The sequence below is a fragment of the Myxine glutinosa genome, chromosome 6 (genome assembly GCF_964187855.1).
Source record: "Myxine glutinosa chromosome 6, kmMyxGlut1.1, whole genome shotgun sequence".
NCBI lineage: Eukaryota > Metazoa > Chordata > Myxini > Myxiniformes > Myxinidae > Myxine > Myxine glutinosa.
Window position 1 is genome coordinate 121,068,351 of NC_136266.1, and position 22,580 is coordinate 121,090,930.

Here is a 22,580-nt window from a genome sequence, read left to right on the forward strand (position 1 = left end):
ACTAACAGGCTACACGCCCAGCCATTTCCACAACACTAATGCACCCATTCACAACACCATTCTGCAACCGCACCACAAATGCCAATATCCAACCACAACTTACCTATACCCTCTACCTAACACTTACACTACCCACCCCGGGTATTCGTGAAAGGGGTCCACTCTTCCCCCATCCACACCTTCGCACCATGCACACCACTCCGTACCACTTACTCCAACTCTCTCCACACACCTGTACTTGCACACCTGTGCTCTCACACTTGGTGCCACCTGCACCCTTCTCTCCCCAAGTGCATTCGCGCTGATCCACACACTCACTACTCATACACTGCTCCACACACCTGTCCAATTGCACACCTGTGCAATCACACCTGTTCCATCCTCACACACACGGCATCATCTCAGCTAACTACTCCCTTCTGAAACTTGCGCTTCCCAGTCGTCCCTTTAAACTATTGCGCTCCCACGTCATTATCATCCACACTAATCTACCTGCGTCCCCACTACAGGTATCAGTCACTAACTAACCTTAACGTTACCTAAGGTCATCTTCTCTAGATCCCTACACACAATATCCTAACCCACCCGGGCTAGTTTTCACTGCCATACACCCCATAAGCTATTGCTCCTTTGCCCCCCCATGGGAAGGGGGGCAAGGATGCCATCCCTCCACATCGGGGGTCTCTCACTACCAATTTTGCACATCAAATTTCAACAAATCAAAAATTTGCCAATCACTACCCATCATCTGCCAATCACTACTGCCAATCCCTTGCCAATCATCAAATTTTGTTTTTCTCTAATTTTGGGTCCAAAACACTATCCTCATCACCCGTCTACTCACTAATGCCTCTCGGTGCGCCAATTCCTGTCCAAAGCCCGGCTTCGTAAAGCCAAGCCATGGATGCTGGTTGTTTTGTGCCGGCGGCTGGATGCGTCCGGCATTCGGGGCAGGGACGGGGGCTTACCCGGGCCGAGATCCCACGCACCACCTCGGCGTGGAGCCATCCAATGTCCCGATCTCGACCTGCCGGCGCGTCTCAACAAAACGTGGTCGCCATGACGACCCTTCCTATCCAGCTGCCCGCTCCACCTAGTGGAGCACGGACGCGGCCGTTCAAAGCGAGGCCCGGCACGCACCGAGGGCCCGCTTCGGCTAAAAGTCGACCTAACCTCTAACCTGGTTACCGTCGATGCTTCACCTGGATTCTTACACCCCGCAGCCCGTTCCTTGCTCACACATCCAGCCGTCTCCATGCTCCTCGTACCTTTCCTTACACACCTCGGTACTCTCATTCCACTCACAGCCTTGGTCACACACCTGACCACCGAACACTTTGGCACACATTCGTTGCTCGCACACCTCACCAATACACCGCTTCGCGCCCCCTCCTCTGTCACCTCCTCTGTGACAATCACAGGTGTGCTCTCATTCGCACACCCAACCACGTGCCTCACTACCAACTCCAGCGTGCATTCCCACTCACGCTCTACCATTCTAGGTGTGCATCCTTCCATCCCAGGTGTACATCCTCGCTCACCTGTCACAACCAACTCACTCTCCTTGTCACTCTCACTACTCTCACCTCCATTCTTGACAGCGCACTCACCCTTACTCTTGACAGCGCACTCTTTCCTCGTGCACCTGTCCGTCACACACCTTTCTCGCGCACACTCTCCCGTTACACCCTCTGTAACACTCACCACAGGTGGACACTCTTCCTTACTTCTGACAGCGCACTCTTTCCTCATGCACCTGTCCGTCACACACCTTTCTCGCGCACACTCTCCCGTCACACCCTCTGCAACACTTACCACACCGCGCTTCCATGTGCCCCCTCGCACACGCGCTACGACCGACTCACTCTCGCCAGCACCCTCACTACTCCTTGGCACGCACTTTTTCCTCACACACCCCAGAGTCGGACTTTCTCGCACACCTCCTTTTTCGCACACCAGACCTGTCGCACACTTCACCAACGGCCTCTCACGAACACCCGGGTCCATCTCGACCCCCAAGCTTCTTAAATCCCCTGGCGCATCATACGCACGACCATATTGGTCACCACTTACACCGGGTCCTCTTCCTCTTCGCTTTTCCTCCATCACCTGCGAATCCCTCATCCGGTTAATGAGCACATCATCACGATCCAAACACAGACTTTGGACCAATTCTTTTATCTCCTCTTTTATCTCTTTCTTATCCCCTCTCCGTCGCTTCTTAATTTCGCTCATCCCTTCTTCCACTTCTTCTAATTTGTGCTTCACCTCTTTTATTCCCCGGTACGTCTCCTCAAGCTCGTCCTCCAAGGCTACCTTGACCGTTTCCATGTGCGTCCTCACCTGCCGGTCCTTCGTCTCCATTACCTCTATCACCTCGTCCAACCTCGTTGTCAGTCCCTCACGTACCATCTGACATTCCCTCTTCGTCGCCACCAAGTCATCTTTTAGTTCTCTCTGTGTCGCTTTTAAACCTCCTAATACCGCAGTGTTCCTTTGAACCTGCTCCACTAACTCCGTCTGTCCCACCGTCAGCTGCTCCACCTCCTGCGTCAGGTCCTCTATGCCCCCTTGTAACTTTACAGTCCCCTTTCTCACCTCCTTCTCCATGTGCTCCTTACAGTGCCTCACCTCCTCGCGCACTCCTCCGACCTCCTCACTCACTCCTCTCCTGATCTCCTCTCCCATCACTTGCATCTCCTGCCCAGATGCCACCCTCATCTGCTCCATTTCCTCCCTGTGAGCATCCAGTTTGGCTTCTACCCCCATTCTGACCCCCTCTATCTGCTGCCCCATTTGGTTAACTTCCCTTTCCGCTTGGTCCCTCATGTCCCTCAATTTGCCTTCCATGGTGTTTTCTAACCCCTCTAACCCATTTTTCACTCCCTCTATCTGATTCTCCTGGGCAGCCATTCTATTTTCTACCCCCTCTAACCCCTTTTGCATCCCTTCCATTTGATTCTCTTGAGCGGCCATTCTGTTTCCTACCCCCGTTAACCCCTCCTGTATTTCCCCTAATCTATCGTCTAATTTCCCAAATTTCATGTCTAATCCCTTAAAATTATTGTCTAATCCCTTAAAATTATTGTCTAATCCCTCACTGGTACCCCTCGCTTCGTCCCTCATTACCCACAATTGCTCACCCTGAGCATCCATCCGGTTCCCCATTACCCCCAATTACTCACTCTGAGCATCCATCCGGTTTCCCAACCGCTCACCCAATCGCTCAATTTGGCTCTCCATACTCATCTGTACAGCTGCCTGTAACTGCGCAATGAGGGCCTGCATGTCAATCGGCTGCATGTTAAAGCCCGTTGATACAGCGGGCTCGGCTACCACGCGCTCTTGCGAGGCGCCATTTTGCGCTCCCGCAATGTCGGGCACAACGACGCTATTTTGTGCGTCTGCTACCCTCGCTGCTTCGCTCTCCTCCTGTCCCTCAATTTGGTCCTGGATCGACCCTACCTCACTCTCCTTTACCGGACCCCAGCTGTCTTGATCCGCCATAGCGCGACTTTCAAAATTCGGTTTTTTTTATTTTCGTAAAACAAATTCAAATTTCGCCGTTATAATTTCGCGCGGGAAACGCGCTCCGAATCGATTCTACTTGTTACAAATTTGGGCCTAATAACGCGCGGGAAACGCGCTCCGAATCGATTCTACTTGTTACAAATTTGGGCCTAATAAATTTAGTCCCGGGTTCGAATTCCACTCCTCGACACCAATTGTTACAGACGTGGCTTAGATGTTATTTTACCGAGCGGTTTTTTTGGGATGACCACGTCTGCACAAGTTACCGATTATACTCGAAGTTGACTAGTCGCGCTATGCTAGGTCAATGAAGGAACAGACACACGGCTGGGATTAAAATGACACACCAGGGTTCAGTTCTCAAGACCTCCGGAGGAGATTATATTCGTTACGGAAGGTCAGATTACAGGGGCGAGAGGGACAGCAAAGGAAGATAGGCACTTAGACACAACCTTATATTAATCCCAACAGACGACAGGTAAACGGGACAAGGCTGACTCACACGGGGATTGATGGCAAGGATAGGCAGGTAGCGATGGCTCCAGGTGCACCTGGGCTCAGGGCAGGATCGACCCGGTCCGGTCCAGAGATGCGGGAGGTTTTACAGCGCTCGAGGTGGCGACTTGCTCTTCTTCAGCTGGGGGCGCATCTCACGTCACGTCCGCTACGTGGCCGCGTATATCCGGCGGGGAGTGACACGCCCTCGGCTCGTTAGCTCCGCCTCGTGGAATCGGCACGTTGCTTCTCATTGGGTGCGTGCGGGGGGTTTACCAGGCTCCGCCCTTGACGAGGAGCTGACAGCCAGCCCCTTTGTGGTAACCCCGTGGAGCGCATGGTCTGGAGCGCGTTGTCTGGAGCGCATTGTCGATGGCGGCTAACCGAGCCGGTGGGAGGACGCACACTCCCCCCCGCGCAGCGCCGTGCCCCTCTGTTGTTGTAGACGGGGAAGAAGATGGGAGGAGGTATGGGAAAGGTCCTAAACTCACTACTGGTGCCATATAATCACATTCTGGTGCAACGAAGAGTCATAATTAATGGAAACGAGGCCTTAACTGACATAGACTAAGAATAACTAGCAAGATGTCCGAAAGTGGTCTACGTGTGGTGCGGTGGACCTGGGCACGACATTTAATGGGGGAAAAAGGGGAAGGTCGGCTCTACTGATTGTTGTTTACAGACAATGGGACTAGGGAATGGGGGATTGGGGATAGTTGGGGAGTATTGGGGAAATAGGGGAATATTTACAAGCGGATATGGAGGCCAAATTCCATATTCGCAACAATATATATATGAGTAACCACATACAGGAGGAGGTGACCATATTATATAAAACATGTAATGTGTTATAAAAATTAATTTATAAAACTGGCATTGTGTGTGTGTGGGATGAGTTCTACAGAATGAAGTAGCCCGAGGCGAAGAGGAAGAAGAAGGAAGGGCGGCTGGACTTTAAGCAGACCTGGTGACGTCATGGTTAGAGTGTCCGGACTGAGTCTGGCAGGAACCTGAGTGGTTCAAACCCCAGCCGATTCCCACCGAAGACTTTTGAAATGGTACGTGCTGCTTCATTGCTTGGATACATCAGCGTTTGAAAGGATAGAGCACAGACAAACAACTACAGTTTATGTTGGCAAAATTGGCACAGGCTTTGATGGGCCTAATGGCCTCCTCCTGCCTCAAAGTTCTTTCGAAGGAAACTTATAGTTATTTATTTATTGACATAGTTAATGCACATGCGTCAGTGCCGCATGATCTCATCCGATTTGTTATGAAACTATTTTGGTTACCTGTGAAAGGTTTATGGACTTTTTCATGGTGTACAATGACGAGTTTTGGATTTGTCTCACGACAACTTATTTCACAAGAAACTGACAAAGGCAGGACAAAGTCAGAGTCCGAGTTTGCTCTGCATTCTGCATTCCACCTCTGCATTCTCAGAGGATATGCCATCTCCACCATTTTGTTAGCCCGTCCCTTACGGCCCGTCCCAAGCAGCGGGAGATGGGGTTTTGCAATCACGTGTGTGTGTGTGTGTGTGTGTGTGTGTGTGTGTGTGTGTGTGTGTGCGTGTGCGTGTGTGCGTGTGCGCGTCCGTCCGTCCGTCCGTGCCGTAACTTTTTTTTTTTAACCATTTCAGCTATTGTCATCAAATTTTCACCAAAGCTTTATTATGATAATATGCAGAAGACAAATACCTTTGTCAAAAGGTCAAAGGTCAGCATCAGCTAAAATCATCAATTTTCATTCAATTACCCTGGCATTTACATTTACCATTTGAGTTTTGTCATTAAATTTTCAACAAAGCTTTATTATGATAATATGGATAAGGCAAATTAATAATTTGGTCATAAGGGTCAAAGGTCAGTGTCACATAAAATCGTAAATTTTCATCCAAATGACCAGAAATTTTAAGAATTTGCATATTGGGTCACATAATTGGGTTAGCAATCAAAAGATAGAAGTCGATTGTTTTGTACATCAAAAGGTCAAAGGTCAGGTTTGCAAAAAATCACCAATTTCCACCCAATTTATCTGAAATTTAAAGTATTTGCATATTGGTTCACTGAATTGGTTCACCAATTAAAAGGTAGGAGCAAATTGTTTTTTGTTTGTTTGTTTTTTTTTAGATCAAAAGATCAGATGTCAAGGTTGCATAAAATCACCAATTTTCACCCGAATGACCTGAAAGTTTAAGAATTTGAATATTGAGTCACAGAATTATTTTACGAATGTAAAGCTAGAATCTGATTATTTCTTTTAGATCAAAAGCTCAAAGGTTTTCATTTTTAGCCCAAAGGTCAAAGGCTGCATAAAATCGATTTTTATTTAAAAAAAAACTGTTTTCGTCATGTTTAGCGTGTAGAAGAAGAAGACGTCTGATTACAAATGTATGCGGACGGGTTCTGCATTTTCATATGCTTTATAGTTTGCGCTTGTTATGGAGGTGATGTTACATGCAAAAAGAAAATGGAGAAATTAAGGGAGCGGAGATGTCTCCAGGACATGGCAACAGGGTATAGATGCATCTATCACAATACCTCAATCCTAGGTTCAAATCCCATATAATGTGCTGACTAATGAGTATCCTCAAGGGCAGGCATAGAAAAAAAAAATTGGTTGTACCTGGAAGATCCATGTTTAAATAATCAAGACCCCACCAACAACTAAGCTGCCCATTCCGGCAAGCTATATTTGTTTGTGGTGCATTCATTTTTGAATGAGCTAACATCGTATATATTGAAGCATGTATTGAAAGGAGTGTAAACAAAGCCCGTGTAGCCTCTGAGTAGTTCCATTCAGCTATGGGCAGAGAGAGGAATCCCAACAATCTCCTTGGGAATACTGTACACACATGGAAGGCAAAGTGCACATGTTTCAGTGGATGGGTAACAGAGGTCAATGGCCCTGTCTCAAGCAGAAGAACTTGAGGTTAAAGGTGCACACAGACATCAGAGGAAAAAACAAGATTGGTTACATCTTTTGAACATCAATGAGATGCCAAAAGATATTTTAAGTCACTACTTCCACTATATCACTGTTTCCAGGAGAGCTGGTGATGGGGAATTTGCTTTGTTCCATCAGAGATGACTTTACATCTGCATGGTTTTATACGCTGACTTCCCTCACTCTGGCTCACTTGTGACGCAAAACAGGCTTGAAAGTTACAGCTCCGAAAAGGAATCGAACCAGCTGTCCTGCTTTCATTTGAATACTAACATTAATGAACTGGTTGAATCTCTACCAGTTGTGAGGATAAAGAACAAAGATCTATTGCCATCAGTACACCGATTTAATGAGGGTTTTCTCGAGTTTTCTAGACATATTAAATGCATTTAATTAATTATTTCTCCAAGCAGATGTCAAAAGGATTATTCAATATTGATGTACAATATTGTATGAGGGGCATTCTAAAGGTTCTAAAAATTTAATACTCAAAATAAATCAGGATACACCAACGTTTCATTTTATTTTTTATTGCTGTATATTTATTCAAATTATAATGTAAGAAAATGTATTTCATATATGTACGTACATATATATATATATATATATATATATATATATATATATATATATATATATATATATATATATATATATGTACATATATATATATATATATATATATATATATATATATGTATGTATATATATGTATGTATGTATATATATATATACATATATATATATATATATATATATATATATATATATATATATATATATATATATATATATATGTATGTATATATATGTATGTATGTATATCTATATATATCTCGGTCATAGACCTCAAGGGAAGGAAGAAGAAGAAGAATCAGAGCAAAAATGTTTAATAGAATCGATTATACACACACAGTGTGGAGCGAGGCTGAATGAATGTACCGCCTACACGCAGCGGACAATTCCTCAAGACACTCGCTAAAAAATAAGTGGAAAGGCATTTCATTTATAGCAAATATTAGACAAGAATCTGCGCTAAAGACATAGCACTACTGGGCAATAAGGACAACACCTCCCATTGTCCCGTCCTCTAGAAGGTCAAATTTAGACAACAAGATGTAAGCATAATGATAGGCTACGCTTTTTTTGGCTATCTATCTAAACATATCAGACCCGAGCGCAGGCCGAAGTAAATATTCTTATACACTAGGCTAAATGGTAGATGAAGATTGGATACGTCCTTGGTTTAGGAGACATACTAAACACTACGAAGATATATAATTAATTATTCCCTTTGTGAAGGAGGCGTTTGGATGACATCTTTTTTCCTGTACGTGGGTCGAGAGCATTTTATCTACTGTTTGGCACATTCATTCAAGGACTAATTTACTAGGCTAAGGATCCACCCTGCACCTCTAGCCTCGAAACCACATTTTGTCCACTCACCTCTGCCTGCAGTTGAGTTCAAATCAGTCTTCAGAAGCACGATATATAATTTCAGATGTTATGATCAATTGAGTCATTTAGTTTAAACCTTAATGGCTGACAGTTCCTTCCTTTGTCTTTACAAGACAACTCCTTGGAAAGACACCGTATACCCGTGGTCAGCATCCCAATTTAGTCACATGCTTGGCACGACATAGCGTCACGCATGCTCAAGAAAGATATCGGCCCTAACTGGTCGTCTACATTCAACGTATGAATTGTTAGCCATAATTCGCGACGACGGCGCCTGGTTTAAGAGATTGCTGCCGCCCGCCAGATTCCGAATCCACCCTCGCTGCAGCGTAAGTGCGACCCGGTTGCCAGCCTGATTAAGGGGCCCTCTTTATGCAAGTGAGGTCCTCGCGAATCAGGGCAAACAATTGACGTTAAATGCCATCAAGCCCTGTACATGTGATTTGCTGGATGGTGTAAATAAATTTTTTTTTTTTTTTTTTTTTTTAAAGAACCTACACTTTCTAAATCACAGATATAATCATCCCAACTAAAATCATAATCATTATCAGAATCCCAAGCATCAAATAGGTTCATCGATCACCCCATATACTCCTTCCTTTTCTGCCAACAACATATCCAAAACCACTTGATTCTGCATCACCATCGTTCGCATATGCATTAATTCGTTTTCCAATTGTAGTTCTACGATTCAGGTTTCGTTTCCAATTCGTTCCATTACTAATGCGAGACTATCTATTTGCCAGTCATTCATAATACATAAGAGGCGCTAGCCAGCACACGCAAGGGGTTTTCCACACAAGTATCACAATCATCACAAACATCGATGCAGGCATTAGCCAGTAGCCCGTTCCCACATGGGATTAACACAAATATCACAGTCATCATCACAAAATTTAATACAAAATTCTGAAGCGCTGGTCACATCTGCCTTGTTGAAGGACCCATTCAGATCGACGGCCTCTGTGGTCAAGATCATGGTTTTCCAACGGCGGTTTCTTCATCGTCCATCCTGAAAAATACTTTCTTACACACACCATGGTCAAATTCCTAGCCCCCCCCCCGTCCCACCAATTGGCATTTAGTTACCCTCTCTCTTGGTTGGCTTATTCATAGCCGCATTTCCTGTGTCGTGTCTGGAAATTCGAATGCCATATTTACTTTCACCAATTTCCGAAAATACCTTCCTTTTAATCATCTTCCCTACATCTAATAAATAATACATGATTTAACAACCATTTTCCCCCCAGTGCAAGCCAACCCCTTGTATCACCTTCTTATCACAAAACAACAGTCCATAACTAACCACTTTTCTTTATTTCCTGTCTCTTCCATCAACTTTTATAATCTTTTCCCCTCCCTTTCTTAGCAAACCTTGCAAAGTCACTTGTCATTGACAAATAATCCATCTAATTCGACTTCCCTTTATCATCTTCGCACTTTCCACGACATTCTTCTCACTTCCCTTTAAACCTTTTCTTCAGACATAACCCACATGAGTTATGAATACAATTTCCCCTTTCAGGCGCGTGTCTAGCCACTCACAAAGTGTCCATAAGACAACGTCATTATATTTCACACCTCAGCTCTCGAGACCACCCAGGGGTCCCTTGAGAGATGCATCCTAATGTTAATCAGCTCTCGAGAGCTCAATTTTGAACAGGGGTAAAACTAGCAATACTCAATTCTGCCGAGCAAGAGGCCAGAGCAGTATCACTCCCTCTGTGGTGGTGCGTTTGAGGTGTCTGTGTTTGTGGGTATGGCCAACTTACAATGTGTGGCGTGTACCCAGGACGACTTGCCCTCACAAAACACCGCTGTTGGTGTGATCAGAAGAACTTGATATGGCCCCGTCCATCTTGGTTCGAGCGCAGTCTTACGGGTGAAATGCTTCACCAGCACGTAATCTCCTGCCTTGAAGGTGTGGATAGGCTTGCTTGCTGGCTCCGGCAAGGCCTCGCGAACGCGTTCATGTATGCTGCGTGCCACATGGGACAAACCTACGCAAAACTTTAGAAGCATGTCATCCATGATAGGTAATTCAAGGGCTGCCATATCCACTGGCGCCGATACCGGCAAACTCATGGGCCGACCCATTAATATCTCGTGCGGAGAGAGACCAGTGGTGCGCCCTGGAGTGGAGCGCACGCTCATTAACGCTAGCGGAAGGGCCTCCGGCCACTTGAGGCCTGTCTCGTCGCAAATCTTTGCCAACTTACCTTTCAGTGTGCCATTCGTTCGTTCTACAAGTCCCGCCGATTGCGGGCAGTAAACACAGTGGAACGACTGTATCACTCCCAAGGCCTTTAACACGGCTTTAATGACGTCACCTGTGAAGTGCCCGCCCTGATCGGATGACACTTTCTGCGGGACACCGAATCGACATATAAAGTGCCGCAAAAGGCACTTGGCCACCGTTATAGCGTCAGCCCTGACGCATGGGTAGGCCTCCACCCACTTGGTGAACATGTCCACCACTACCAATACATGCTTAAAGGACATACAAGGCGGTAAATTGAAAAAATCGAACTGGATATGACAGAACGGCCCGACGGGAGCTGGATGACCCACGTTGTGGCGGCGTCTGGGGGGTGCCCCCCTATTGTGCCGTTGACATATAGCGCACGAGCGACAGACCATGGTAACCACAGCCGAAAGACCTGGTGCTGCCCAGGTGGAAGTGACCTGCCTCATCACCCCCCTATGGCACACATGGCCATTTTGATGCGCCATTCGTGCCAACCATGGCAATATCGCTCGCGGTGCCACGGGTTTGTCATTAATCGTCCACATTTGTCCTTCTGCGGGGCGCTGAGCTCCCAATTTAATCCAATCTTGATGTTCTACGTTTGAGGCCGCGGCTTGTAATTGTATTACATCGAATTCTGTAGGTGCGGATGTCGGAACGTCTGTCTGGGCAGTCGCTTTAGCGCCCTGTTTGCGCGTAACTACTGGCATATTATACCCAATCTGTTGGTTTGCCGCTCGTGCTGCTGCTTCGTCGGCTCGGGCATTTCCACGGGCCACAGCGTCGTCTGTACGCTGGTGACCTCGGCATTTAACTACAGCTATTTCACGTGGAAGCATAATACTATGAAGCAGATTTCGCACTAGGTCCCCATTTTTGATGAGTGTTCCCGCTGAAGTGAGAAACCCTCTCATTTTCCATATGGCCCCTTTGTCGTGGACCACTCCGTGTGCGTATGCCGAGTCTGTATAAATTGTCACTGCTTTTTCCTCGCTTACTTCGCACGCTCTCGTGAGTGCGTACAGTTCAGCTTGTTGTGCTGACCAGGTGGGCGGGAGGCGGCCGCTTTCGACCGTCTCCGTATCCGAGCATACTGCGTACCCAGATAACAGAGATCCGTCCCAAGCCCGTTTGGCTGAGCCATCGACGTAATAGGTGTAATCGGCTTCGTGTAGCGGAGTGTCCTGTAGGTCTGGCCTCACTGTTGATATTAATTGCACCACGTCCGTACAAACGTGCGGGACTCCCTCCTCCTTTGTTGGCAAAAGTGTCGCTGGGTTGAGAACGGTACACCGCATCACCGTCACGTTGGGTGCCATAATTAATGCTGTTTCGTATTGCATCAGCCGAGTGGCTGTGAGATGCTGCGTGTTTCGCTGTTGTAATAGTGTATGGACACAATGCGGTACCTGTAAAAGGACCGGATGTCCCATAACTATGTCGGCCGTCCGCTCAACTGCATATCGGGCAGCCGCCACGGCTTGTAAACACAGCGGAAAGCCTTGTTCTACCGCATCAAGCTTTTTGCTGAAATAGGCTACTGGACGTTCCCTATCTCCATGAGTCTGAGTTAATACGGATTGTGCGAATCCCCCTACTGCATGGGTGAAAAGTGTGAAGGCCTTTTTATAATCGGGAAGGCCTAAGGTTGGGGCCGTTATCAGGGCTCGTTTGAGTCCTTCGTAGCAGCGTATTCGACTGTCCGTCCAGTTCACCATCCGTGGCTGGTCGTTTTTCGTCGCCTCATATAGAGGTTTTGCTAATAACGCATAGTCAATTATCCATGTACGACAGTACCCTGCCATTCCCAAAAATCGCAACACCTCCCTTTGTGTACGAGGCAATGGGGTTTCCATGATGGCCGTGACCCGGCTCGCGTTGAGCTCGCGTCTCCCATGCGAAATCGCGTGTCCCAAGTATGTAACTATCTCCCGCACAAATTGCAATTTTTCCCGGCCTACTTTGTGGCCTTTCTCGGCTAGCGCATTTAACAGCGCTAGTGAATCCGTCTCGCAGGCTGCTTTGGATGGAGAGCAGATTAATAAGTCGTCGATGTACTGCAATAGTACCGAGCCGCCTTCCAATTGGACATCTGCGAGATCGCGGTGCAGCGCTCGTGAAAACAAGGTGGGACTATTTGCGAAACCCTGCGGAAGCACTGTCCAGGTGAATTGTCTCCCCCGGAAGGTGAAAGCGAAGAGATACTGGGACTCTGGAGCTATCGGCACTGAAAAGAAGGCGGAACACAAGTCTATGACTGTAAAATGTGTAGCATCTGGCGGAATGGAAGTCATCAAAACTTCTGCATTTGGTACAACCGGATGAATTCCCTGAATTATTTTATTAATCTCTCGTAAATCCTGCACAAATCGCCACTTTCCTGTCATTGGTTTTGGCACTGGGAAAATGGGGGAGTTACATGGGCTGTTGGTTTCGATTATTATTCCTTGCTGCACGAGCGATTCTATCACCGGAAAAATGCCTGCGTCAGCCTCGTGTCGAAGTGGGTACTGCCGAACGTGTGGTAAAGGTAACCCTTCTTTAATTGGAATCACCAACGGGGGTGCATCCCTAATGCGTCCTACTTCATTCTCGTGTTGCGCCCATAGTGACGGGGTGACGGTGTCGAGTAATCCATCTGAGTCCCCTGGAGTCGTGGGGACTGCCCTAACCATATGTGTCGCTTTGGGTGGCAGTTCCACCATCTCAAATCTAACTCGTCTATCTTGAGGTGCCAAATTAATTATGAACCCTTCATTGTTGTCCAACACATGGACCGTTCGGTGTTCAACATTGTATCGACGCCTTACTGGCGTTTTTCGCAGTCGGTCCATCATCCATCCAATGCTCTCGGGTGGCCATCCTCTAGCGGTGCTAAGGGTAACATGCGCTACCATCCCCTCGGGGTACTTAGCCTTTGATCTCTGGCGTGGCGACAAGGTTACCGTAATCCCAATGCCCTCTCGGCCAATCCATATGTGTGATAATTGAAGATCAGAGGTTTCCCCTAAAGCTGCCGCAACCATGTCTAAATAATAATCATCGCTTCCAGTCGCGTCATAACATGCGGTGCAGTGCGGCGGATTATATTTCAATTTTGTGGCTATGTGGTGTTCTTCTAGCCAATCACGAATTTCTTGCGTTTGCGCGCCAATCGTGTCAATCACATGAGTCCATGTTGCTAAAGCCCCTTCCTCCAACCGCCACCAATACACGGTGGGGCTGGCTCGCTGCAATGCCATCATTAACAAATCGCGGTTCGATTCTCTGACGTCGACGTATACACCTTCCTTGGTGCACGCAATGTCACAACCTAATCGACACAGCAAATCCCGTCCTAGTAAATTAGTTGGGGCAGTAGTAGTCATGAGAAATGCATGCTTAGCTTTTAGCGGTCCGAACATTACTCGGGCCTCTTTTGATACGGGGAGAGTTTCTAATTTTCCTGAAACGCCCTGGATTTGGACGCTTTTATGTGTCGGTTTCAAAGTAGGTAGTTGTCCCTTATTGATACAACTGCGAGTCGCACCGGTATCCACCAAGAATTTTAGTGGTTGTCCATTTACATCTAACGTCAAGGTCGGTTCCTCATCTGGGGCCATTGTTATTAATGGACATTCCTTTGGCGGCCCGCATTCGTCCCGTCAATAGGCGTTTCCATATGACGGCCTTTGCTGTCCCTGGGGTCTTCGTGGTCCCCTTGGACAATTTGGACAATCCCGTCTCCAGTGGCCCATTTGTCCACACTCAAAGCATGCCCCTCTCCCTGGGGGTCCCTGTCCTGGACCTCCCTGTTGGTTTTGTTGGTTTAGCCTTCGCCCCCCTCTATAGGGGGGTGGGCACCCTTGCCCTCCCCTCGGCATTTGTTGGACTGGGGCACAAGGCCCGTATGGCATGCCCGAATTGGGGGTAACCCATGGGGTGGGGCCCATATTTGAGGGTCCCCATTGCGGTGCCCATCCTGGCATGGGTGTTTGTGGTGGCCAATAGGCCGGCGGGGGACCTAGCACAGAACATGGTGGAGCAGCCCACTGGGGTTGTTGAAGTTGTTGGGGTTGTTTCCACGTCTGATTCCCTGGCCCACTAGGCCCTTGTGGTTCCCGGGGTATTTGCATCACCGCTGCCTGCAGTGCCAGACCGAGTGTCTCGTTATCGCTTGACTCACTCTCACTGTCACTTCCCATTATTTTTGCCCCCTTTTGTTTCTTCTTGCTCCCCATTGTTCTTGTTTTTTGTTGCTGGGCCAAATTTTCCCTTACTAACATCTGCAACATTTCTTCTTTAATTTCCTTTTTTTCCTCCGAAGAGGAGCCCGGACATTGTTCGAGTTTTGCACATAATTCATTGGTCCCCATTCCTTTCCAACCGAAAAGGACGGCATGCACTTGTTTTTTTAATGCGGGCCGAAGCCCTTCTACTAGGTAATTGTTCACCAGGGGAGCGGGTAGGTCCTCGACTTGGATTAATCCTAACCCGCCCCATCGAGCTATTGCTTTTTCTATTCTCTCTCGGTAATCGCCGATAGTCTCTCCTGCTTTCTGTTTTATGTTCCCAATTCTTCCCCAATCTGGCCCTCCAGGTGGTGCGAGCGCATTGCCAATGTTGGTCAGGAGAAAATTTTTCAAAATGTCCCAATCGTTTTCGGTCATGGGTGGCACCCGAGCCATGGGGTCATCTATTGGCCATAATGAAAGGGTTTTAGCCTTTGCCCATACCTTTGGTGGCAATATAGATGCTCCCAAATGACAAATATCTCTCCAATCTGGGGCATCCTCTGTAATCCAGTGACGGAGCAATATTACTATTTCCAAAGGTTGGTCGATCAACATTTCCTGAACCCTCTTTTGCATGGCCGTTAAATCAGATTCTTTCCAAGGCACACGTTGCCTTACTGCCACGCCGTTTGCGTCTATTCCCACGCATCGCATGGGGAACACTCCCTCTTTTTCTATCGCACGTTGCACTGGTGCCTGATACTCCACTAGTGAAGGGTAAACTTTCTGACCTGGACCTATCGGGGGTGGAAACCCCGGGGTGTCTGTGCTGCTATCTCCATCGTCCTCGACTTGAGGGGCTGATGGTTGTGGGGTCTTATGAACTCTAGGGGGTCTCCCATTTGTTTCCCTTATAGCGCCCTGGTGTCGGGAACGTGCCTTAGATCCTGGGACTGGACCATGGGGGGAATAGGAAACAGGGATTTCATCTTCCTCATCCTGTTCCTTCTCATCGGAATTAATCCGGGCTACCATTAGCCTCTGACTTGTCTGCGCTGCGAGCGCCTTCATCTGTTTGCCCTGCTTTTTTGGACCCTGTTTGCGCTCATCCTGGTATTTGCTCAACTCTCCTCGCAAACTCGCTTGTTTGGAGGCTGCCTGTCTCTTCACGGCCTCCACCTTCCACCAACTATAGACCTTCCATGAATCAGGTGGGAGTCTCTTCTTCTTCTTCTCTAGGGCATTTAAAGCCCCATATAATACATCTAACCTGTCTATTGCAAATGACCCTTCCTCTGGCCAAGGCATATTCAAACTCTTGGTCAATACAGCCCATGACTTGCTCGGTTGTAAAGCAGCATACCCATAATCTCTTTTCATATAAAACGCTGGAGTGTTCTTCAAAGGCTCTCCCTCCTTTCCTTTCCTATTACCCATTTTTCCTACCTTCTTGGGTTAATCCCTCCTGGTAGTCCTAAGATCGGGTCGCCCCCCGATCCCTAACCTTAAACGCAGTTCTCACGCCGGAGTAACTTAACACCTATTATCTATCTCCCACATATGGGTCTACCTGCTTTCCACTCAGGAAGCTTACGTGAGGGATATCCCTCCCTATCTCGCGCGCCCTGTATAATCGATTCGTTACCCACTGTTGCTCTGGGTTAAACTAAATATGGTTCGGAATGCAAGCCTGGTGTTACAGCCGACAGAGGTCCACACGTTCCAAAGCAAGGCGGGAGGCTTCAATTTCGATGTGCAAAAAATTGCTTACCCAAATTAGGTGCCGGCAGGCCTCCTTTCCGACCTGGAACGTGAAGATCCACCTCGTCTGCACACTTGGATGTATCCCACTCCTGACACCAAAATCTCGGTCATAGACCTCAAGGGAAGGAAGAAGAAGAAGAATCAGAGCAAAAATGTTTAATAGAATCGATTATACACACACAGTGTGGAGCGAGGCTGAATGAATGTACCGCCTACACGCAGCGGACAATTCCTCAAGACACTCGCTAAAAAATAAGTGGAAAGGCATTTCATTTATAGCAAAATATTAGACAAGAATCTGCGCTAAAGACATAGCACTACTGGGCAATAAGGACAACACCTCCCATTGTCCCGTCCTCTAGAAGGTCAAATTTAGACAACAAGATGTAAGCATAATGATAGGCTACGCTTTTTTTGGCTATCTATCTAAACATATCAGACCCGAGCGCAGGCCGAAGTAAATATTCTTATACACTAGGCTAAATGGTAGATGAAGATTGGATACGTCCTTGGTTTAGGAGACATACTAAACACTACGAAGATATATAATTAATTATTCCCTTTGTGAAGGAGGCGTTTGGATGACATCTTTTTTCCTGTACGTGGGTCGAGAGCATTTTATCTACTGTTTGGCACATTCATTCAAGGACTAATTTACTAGGCTAAGGATCCACCCTGCACCTCTAGCCTCGAAACCACATTTTGTCCACTCACCTCTGCCTGCAGTTGAGTTCAAATCAGTCTTCAGAAGCACGATATATAATTTCAGATGTTATGATCAATTGAGTCATTTAGTTTAAACCTTAATGGCTGACATATATATATATATATATATATATATATATATATATATATATATATATATATATATATATATATATATATATATATATACCATATAAAACACAATATCAGTTTGTATGTTTGTACAGATGTCTGTCCCCTTCTTCATAAGGGTAGGTTTTAAAGGCAAATCTTTAAACACGAATGTGTGTTCACTGCGGTCTATTTTTGAGGATAAAACAAACTCGAAAAACATTTTCCATAAAAGAATAATTATGTCTCTTCTATTGGATATGTAGACGGTGACTGTCAAACCAAGCCTCAAGGGCAGTGTACAGAAGTATTTTGAAAAAAATACCAATAAATACAAGGTGCAGCGAGGTTAAATTTGCTGCACATGATGTGCAACACGCACAGAGTACAACGAGTGTTCATTTATGTTTGTAGGATGTCTAATAGATAAAGAAGATATAAGCACATCTGACACTAGGTCGAGGCTTCAGACTTTGGCATGCTCACTGCACAATTTAATAAACTGTTCCACTCGTCATGTTTGACGGACTTTTTACTCGTGTGTGTGTATATATATATATATATGTTAAAAAGGCTCTTTTGAGTAAACAGTTGCATAGGCTCTGCCTATTAAGCATGAGATCAGCAGGTATATCTAACAGGGTGCCAATGTGCCCCAGCCTTTGCTATGATGTTATGGAATAAGATATAAAGTGTAATATTGCAGCATCTTCCTTCAGTACAAGTGCAGGTCCACTGGTGGATCTTGCTTTGTCAATCCGGGCCTTCATGTGGAGTTCTAAGATGTCCTAGATTATGTATGTCTATTGGGGTGTACTTGGAGAGGCTCTGGGCTGGAGCAATGCAGATTTTAAACATTGTTGTCGTTGCACAATTTGCTAATGTATAAAGACTTCGACATGACTCGAAAACATATCGCACAACCCCACAAAACGGTGAGAATAATTGGGGAAGTAGTAGTTGTAGTAGTAGTAGTAGTAGAGCTTTTGTTGGAAAGACAATAGAGGTTTGCGCTCAGGACTCAGGAAAGTTCAGACAAACAAAAGTTTCCTGTTTAATGTCGCTCAATTTCCTCATCCCTGCAAGTCCATGGTTTGAACTGCAGGAGACAAGATAGAGCGTTTTAAAGAGAAAGCACTACCAAGACAGATGGAGAGTTAAAAGAACACCAAAAAACCCCAAAATGACACCTTTAAACAAATAATAGCAAAGTGGGGAAACACCTTGTGGGGAAACACTACAAAGTGCATTATTTACTTTCCAGACCTCTTTAAAACTTCCGATAGTTCGGGAATATTGTACCACCTCAAACTCCGAAGTGATTCGGGAACGTAACAAAGTTCCCAGGCACACAAAACTACCTGCACGACATTGCTTTCAATCTTCCACTTTCTAGTATATAGAAGTGGCTCCTCGTATATATTGCAAGTTTTGCAGATGCCAAAATAAAGTTAACCAAGAGATCCCGTGATCGACTCTCTTTCTTCACCGGGTGACCAAAAATAAAAAGTGTTGGGGAGAAATGAAGCCAAAAACGAAAGAGCAGGTTTTTCACCAGCAAAACACCGGTTGAAGACGCGGACATTGCAGGTATCCGCAGGTAAATTCCCAACTTGGATGGACCGGCAAGGGAGGCAGAAGACCCTCACGCCATGGCGTGTCCATGCAATTTGCTTACGTAACAAAGTAGAGTGAGTGGATTACCTGTGCGTATATTTCCTTCCTTGATGCATCATAGAAGGGCACCCCAGCCATGCCAGGGACCTTGCTCATATTATGCGGAGGTGGCGCAAGGAAAATATCGCATTCATGCGGTTTCATTGTAAAAGCCACGGAAGAAGGGAACCTGCATAACCTCTTCACCGTCGTAAGTGTTCTCCAGGTAAGCCAGACATTCAGGAGGCAATTAATTTTTAAACTCTTGGAATATCCTAAAAGGAATTCTTATTGTCTGCAGGTCTACCTTTGCTGCAAGTTCCTCAGGTGAGAGAATATACCATTCTTCACATCCTTTAGGAGATCGCCCACTGTAGATATACTTTTCAACAAGAGTTTCCTCCCTATACTGATGGAAGCTAGCAGAGGGGCTTGTAATAGAGGGTTCAAGAAAAGTGGCTCTTCCAGCAGGTCTTTCCCTGGGTGGGGACCATTTGTTCTGGTCATTTCAATTGTACCCCAGGCCTTCAGCATTTCCTGATAAAAAGAAGGCAATGGGTCAATGGAAATGTTTTTGGAGTTTATACTGAAAATTTGCCTTTTATACCCTAGGCCGAGCACTTCACTGAAAATGTACGACGCCAGCGTGCACCATTGTGGCATTGGGTTTGCATAAAGGTATCTTTTAATTGTCTGTAGCCTGAAGGTGTAAAAGTGGCTTCGAAGGCAAGGAAAGCCCTGTCCACCTTCAACAAGAGGCATGCTCAGGATTCCCAGAGATACCCAATGCTTTCCATTCCAAAAGCAGTCCACCAACTTCCTTTGCATCTTAGCCAGAAACCAATCAGGAACACTTATGCAAGAAAGCTTGAACAACAGTTTTGGAAGGACAAATTGTTTTAGTAAAATAGTTCTCCCATGTAAAGATAGGATCCTTAATAATCCATTCCAATCTCTCAGCTTCACCTGTATTTTCCCCTCTCGTGCTCCAATTGCGAATTGATGAGCCATTACGATAGATTGACAAATATACCTCCAAATGTTTGAGTTCCTGGTGACTCCATGTTAATTGCTGAAACAGCATAGGGAGTTCGCCAATCTGCATTGATCCAACCAGTAGTCCAGGGCTCTTCTGCCAATTTATTTGAGCAGATGATGCTGCCGAGTAGATTTGCTGACATTCATAAACTGTTTGCATGTCTCTTGCACTTCCTGCAAACACGAGAACATCATCAGCATAAGCAGAAAGAAATAAGGGACTATTATAGCCCGGTACCATGATGCCAGTTAACATTCGCCTCATCAGACAGAGAAAAGGCTCAATACACAAGGAATACAGCTGGCCAGACAGAGGACATCCTTGCCTTATTCCACTCTTAAAAGGAAGAGGGGTTCCGCTTCCGGTCCCTCGAGCGAGGAAGTGACTTCGATTTCTCCACGGCATCAAAGTTTAAGTATTTTCCCATTCGTGTCTTTGTCAAATTTCCACTCGTTATTTTATTGTGTATGCGTTATTGTGTGTTTATACTTTGTTTTTGGTTTGTAATTCATGCAAACTTGTGTATAATTAATCGTTTTCTGTTCGCACCGCGTGCGCGGCCTGTTAACTTGAGCCTTCCCTCCCCCCTGTCGATGTTTTGTGAATATAAGTTCTTTCCTTCGCTGTATTGCTTGTTTCTTAGATTTTTCTCTTCTCCCCCTAACTTCCCCGAACATCTACCCTTTATCTAACGTTTTAAATACAAAAAAAAAAAAATTGAAAAATATTATTTCCTTCTCTCTTCGTTGGCTCCACCCACGTGTGCTGATCTTTTCTACCTACGTTAATTCACCCCAGATCCACTTTTTTGAAATACTGACTTTTTTTCCTATAAGTCCTAGTACATGTGTTTTATACCTCTCCCACCCCCACCCCCCCCCCCTTCCCATGCCTCCTCCCCCCAAGCCCTCCCTCCCACAGATCTCCCGATGTCCCTGTTCTCTACTGTTGTACTTGTGTGCATCCCTCTCTCCCCATCTTGTCTCCCGCTCCCTTTATCATATGTTTTATGTGTCAGTTTTTTTTTTGTGTGATTAATGTTAGCCCTTACACAAGCCTCGATGTTGTATACAAAAAAAAGAAAAAACGAGGTGCGAGTAAGAAACCATTAACTTGAATGAGGCACTCTGCAGAAGTGTAAAGTGTCCGAAGCATACCGACATATCTCCTCCCTAACCAGAAGGATAGCAAGGTCTCAAAAAGGTGATCATGGTTCACTCTGTCAAATGCTTTCTCCTGATCTAAAGAGAGGAACCCAATTAGAGTTTTAGTCATGTCCGCATAGTGTATCAAGTTCCTGACTAGATATATATATATTATTATATATTGTTCTGCCAGGGACAGCATATGATTGGTCAGAGACCACTATTTTTGTCAACACAGGTCCCAGACGATTTGACAACACTTTTGCCATTATTTTGTAGTCCCCGCATAACAGAGACACCGGACGATAGTTCCTCATATCTCTCAAGTCTCCCTCCTTAGGAATCGAAGCCAAGGTTGCTCGATGCCAAGACTGTGGCATTTGGCCTGCATTACATGCTTCCTGGGCTACACTTAGGCAGTCATGTCCAATCAGACCCCAGACATTTTTGTCGAACTCGCAAGACAGGCCATCAATTCCAGGGGACTTATCTACCGACAGACTCTGCATGATACCTGGAGTGATACTCTCATTTTCCTTTTGCTGTTCAAGGCTCTGAGGAGAAGACACTTTCTTAAAGACAGTGGGACAGTCTGCCCTAAAGTGATCCTTTGCCTTACAAATATGACAACAAGGACCATTAGTCATATAAAAGACCTTATAATTCTTGCCTTCAAACGGAATGACAAGGGATCCCTCCAATTCCGTGTCATTGTACAGTTCAATGGAAACTTGTCTTTTAAAAGACAGGATATGACATAGTGCACGCCATGTTTCCGTGCAGGCTCATGACATCCGAGAAGCACAGGCCTAATGTGTGATCTTAGCACCCCCAATAGCTCCAAGAATGGCACAGCCACATGATCAGCAATAAAGGGCGGCATGTTAGAGAGTGTGATTGGTGTTCCAAGGCTCAAAAGTGGTTCTACTTGGACAAACAACCGTCCCACAACAATGCCTTTCTCTATCACCTTAATCGCTGCAGCCTCGGATTTAAGGAAGAACACAGCTCTTCCATACATTTTAGAGGCTGCAACTATTACTGATGAACCAACCACAATGGACATTGCGCTCACATACGCTTTCATTTGGGTAGTTTGTCCCAACTCGCATCTCACGCCATGTTTCCTTGTCAAGGACTGAAACGGGTGTGCTTTTTTTCCCCACACCTGCACCAGAAGTGGTCGCAGCGACAGCCCATTCATTATGCATTGGCATGATTCAAAAATAATGAATTGTCCTCTCAGAACCAAGGTAACAAAAACA

The 22,580-nt window shown here is 46.0% G+C and overlaps 1 long non-coding RNA gene across 1 annotated transcript in view; it reads right to left on the reverse strand.

The window, feature by feature from the left end:
- Nucleotides 1-5,678: 5,678 nt before the first annotated feature.
- Nucleotides 5,679-22,580, reverse strand: part of LOC144892526 (uncharacterized) — a 107,740-nt gene continuing 90,838 nt past the window's right edge. Inside the window, exon 5 of the long non-coding RNA XR_013623728.1 lies at nucleotides 5,679-6,873. This is a non-coding gene — a long non-coding RNA (uncharacterized LOC144892526). The remainder of the gene's footprint in view (nucleotides 6,874-22,580) is intronic.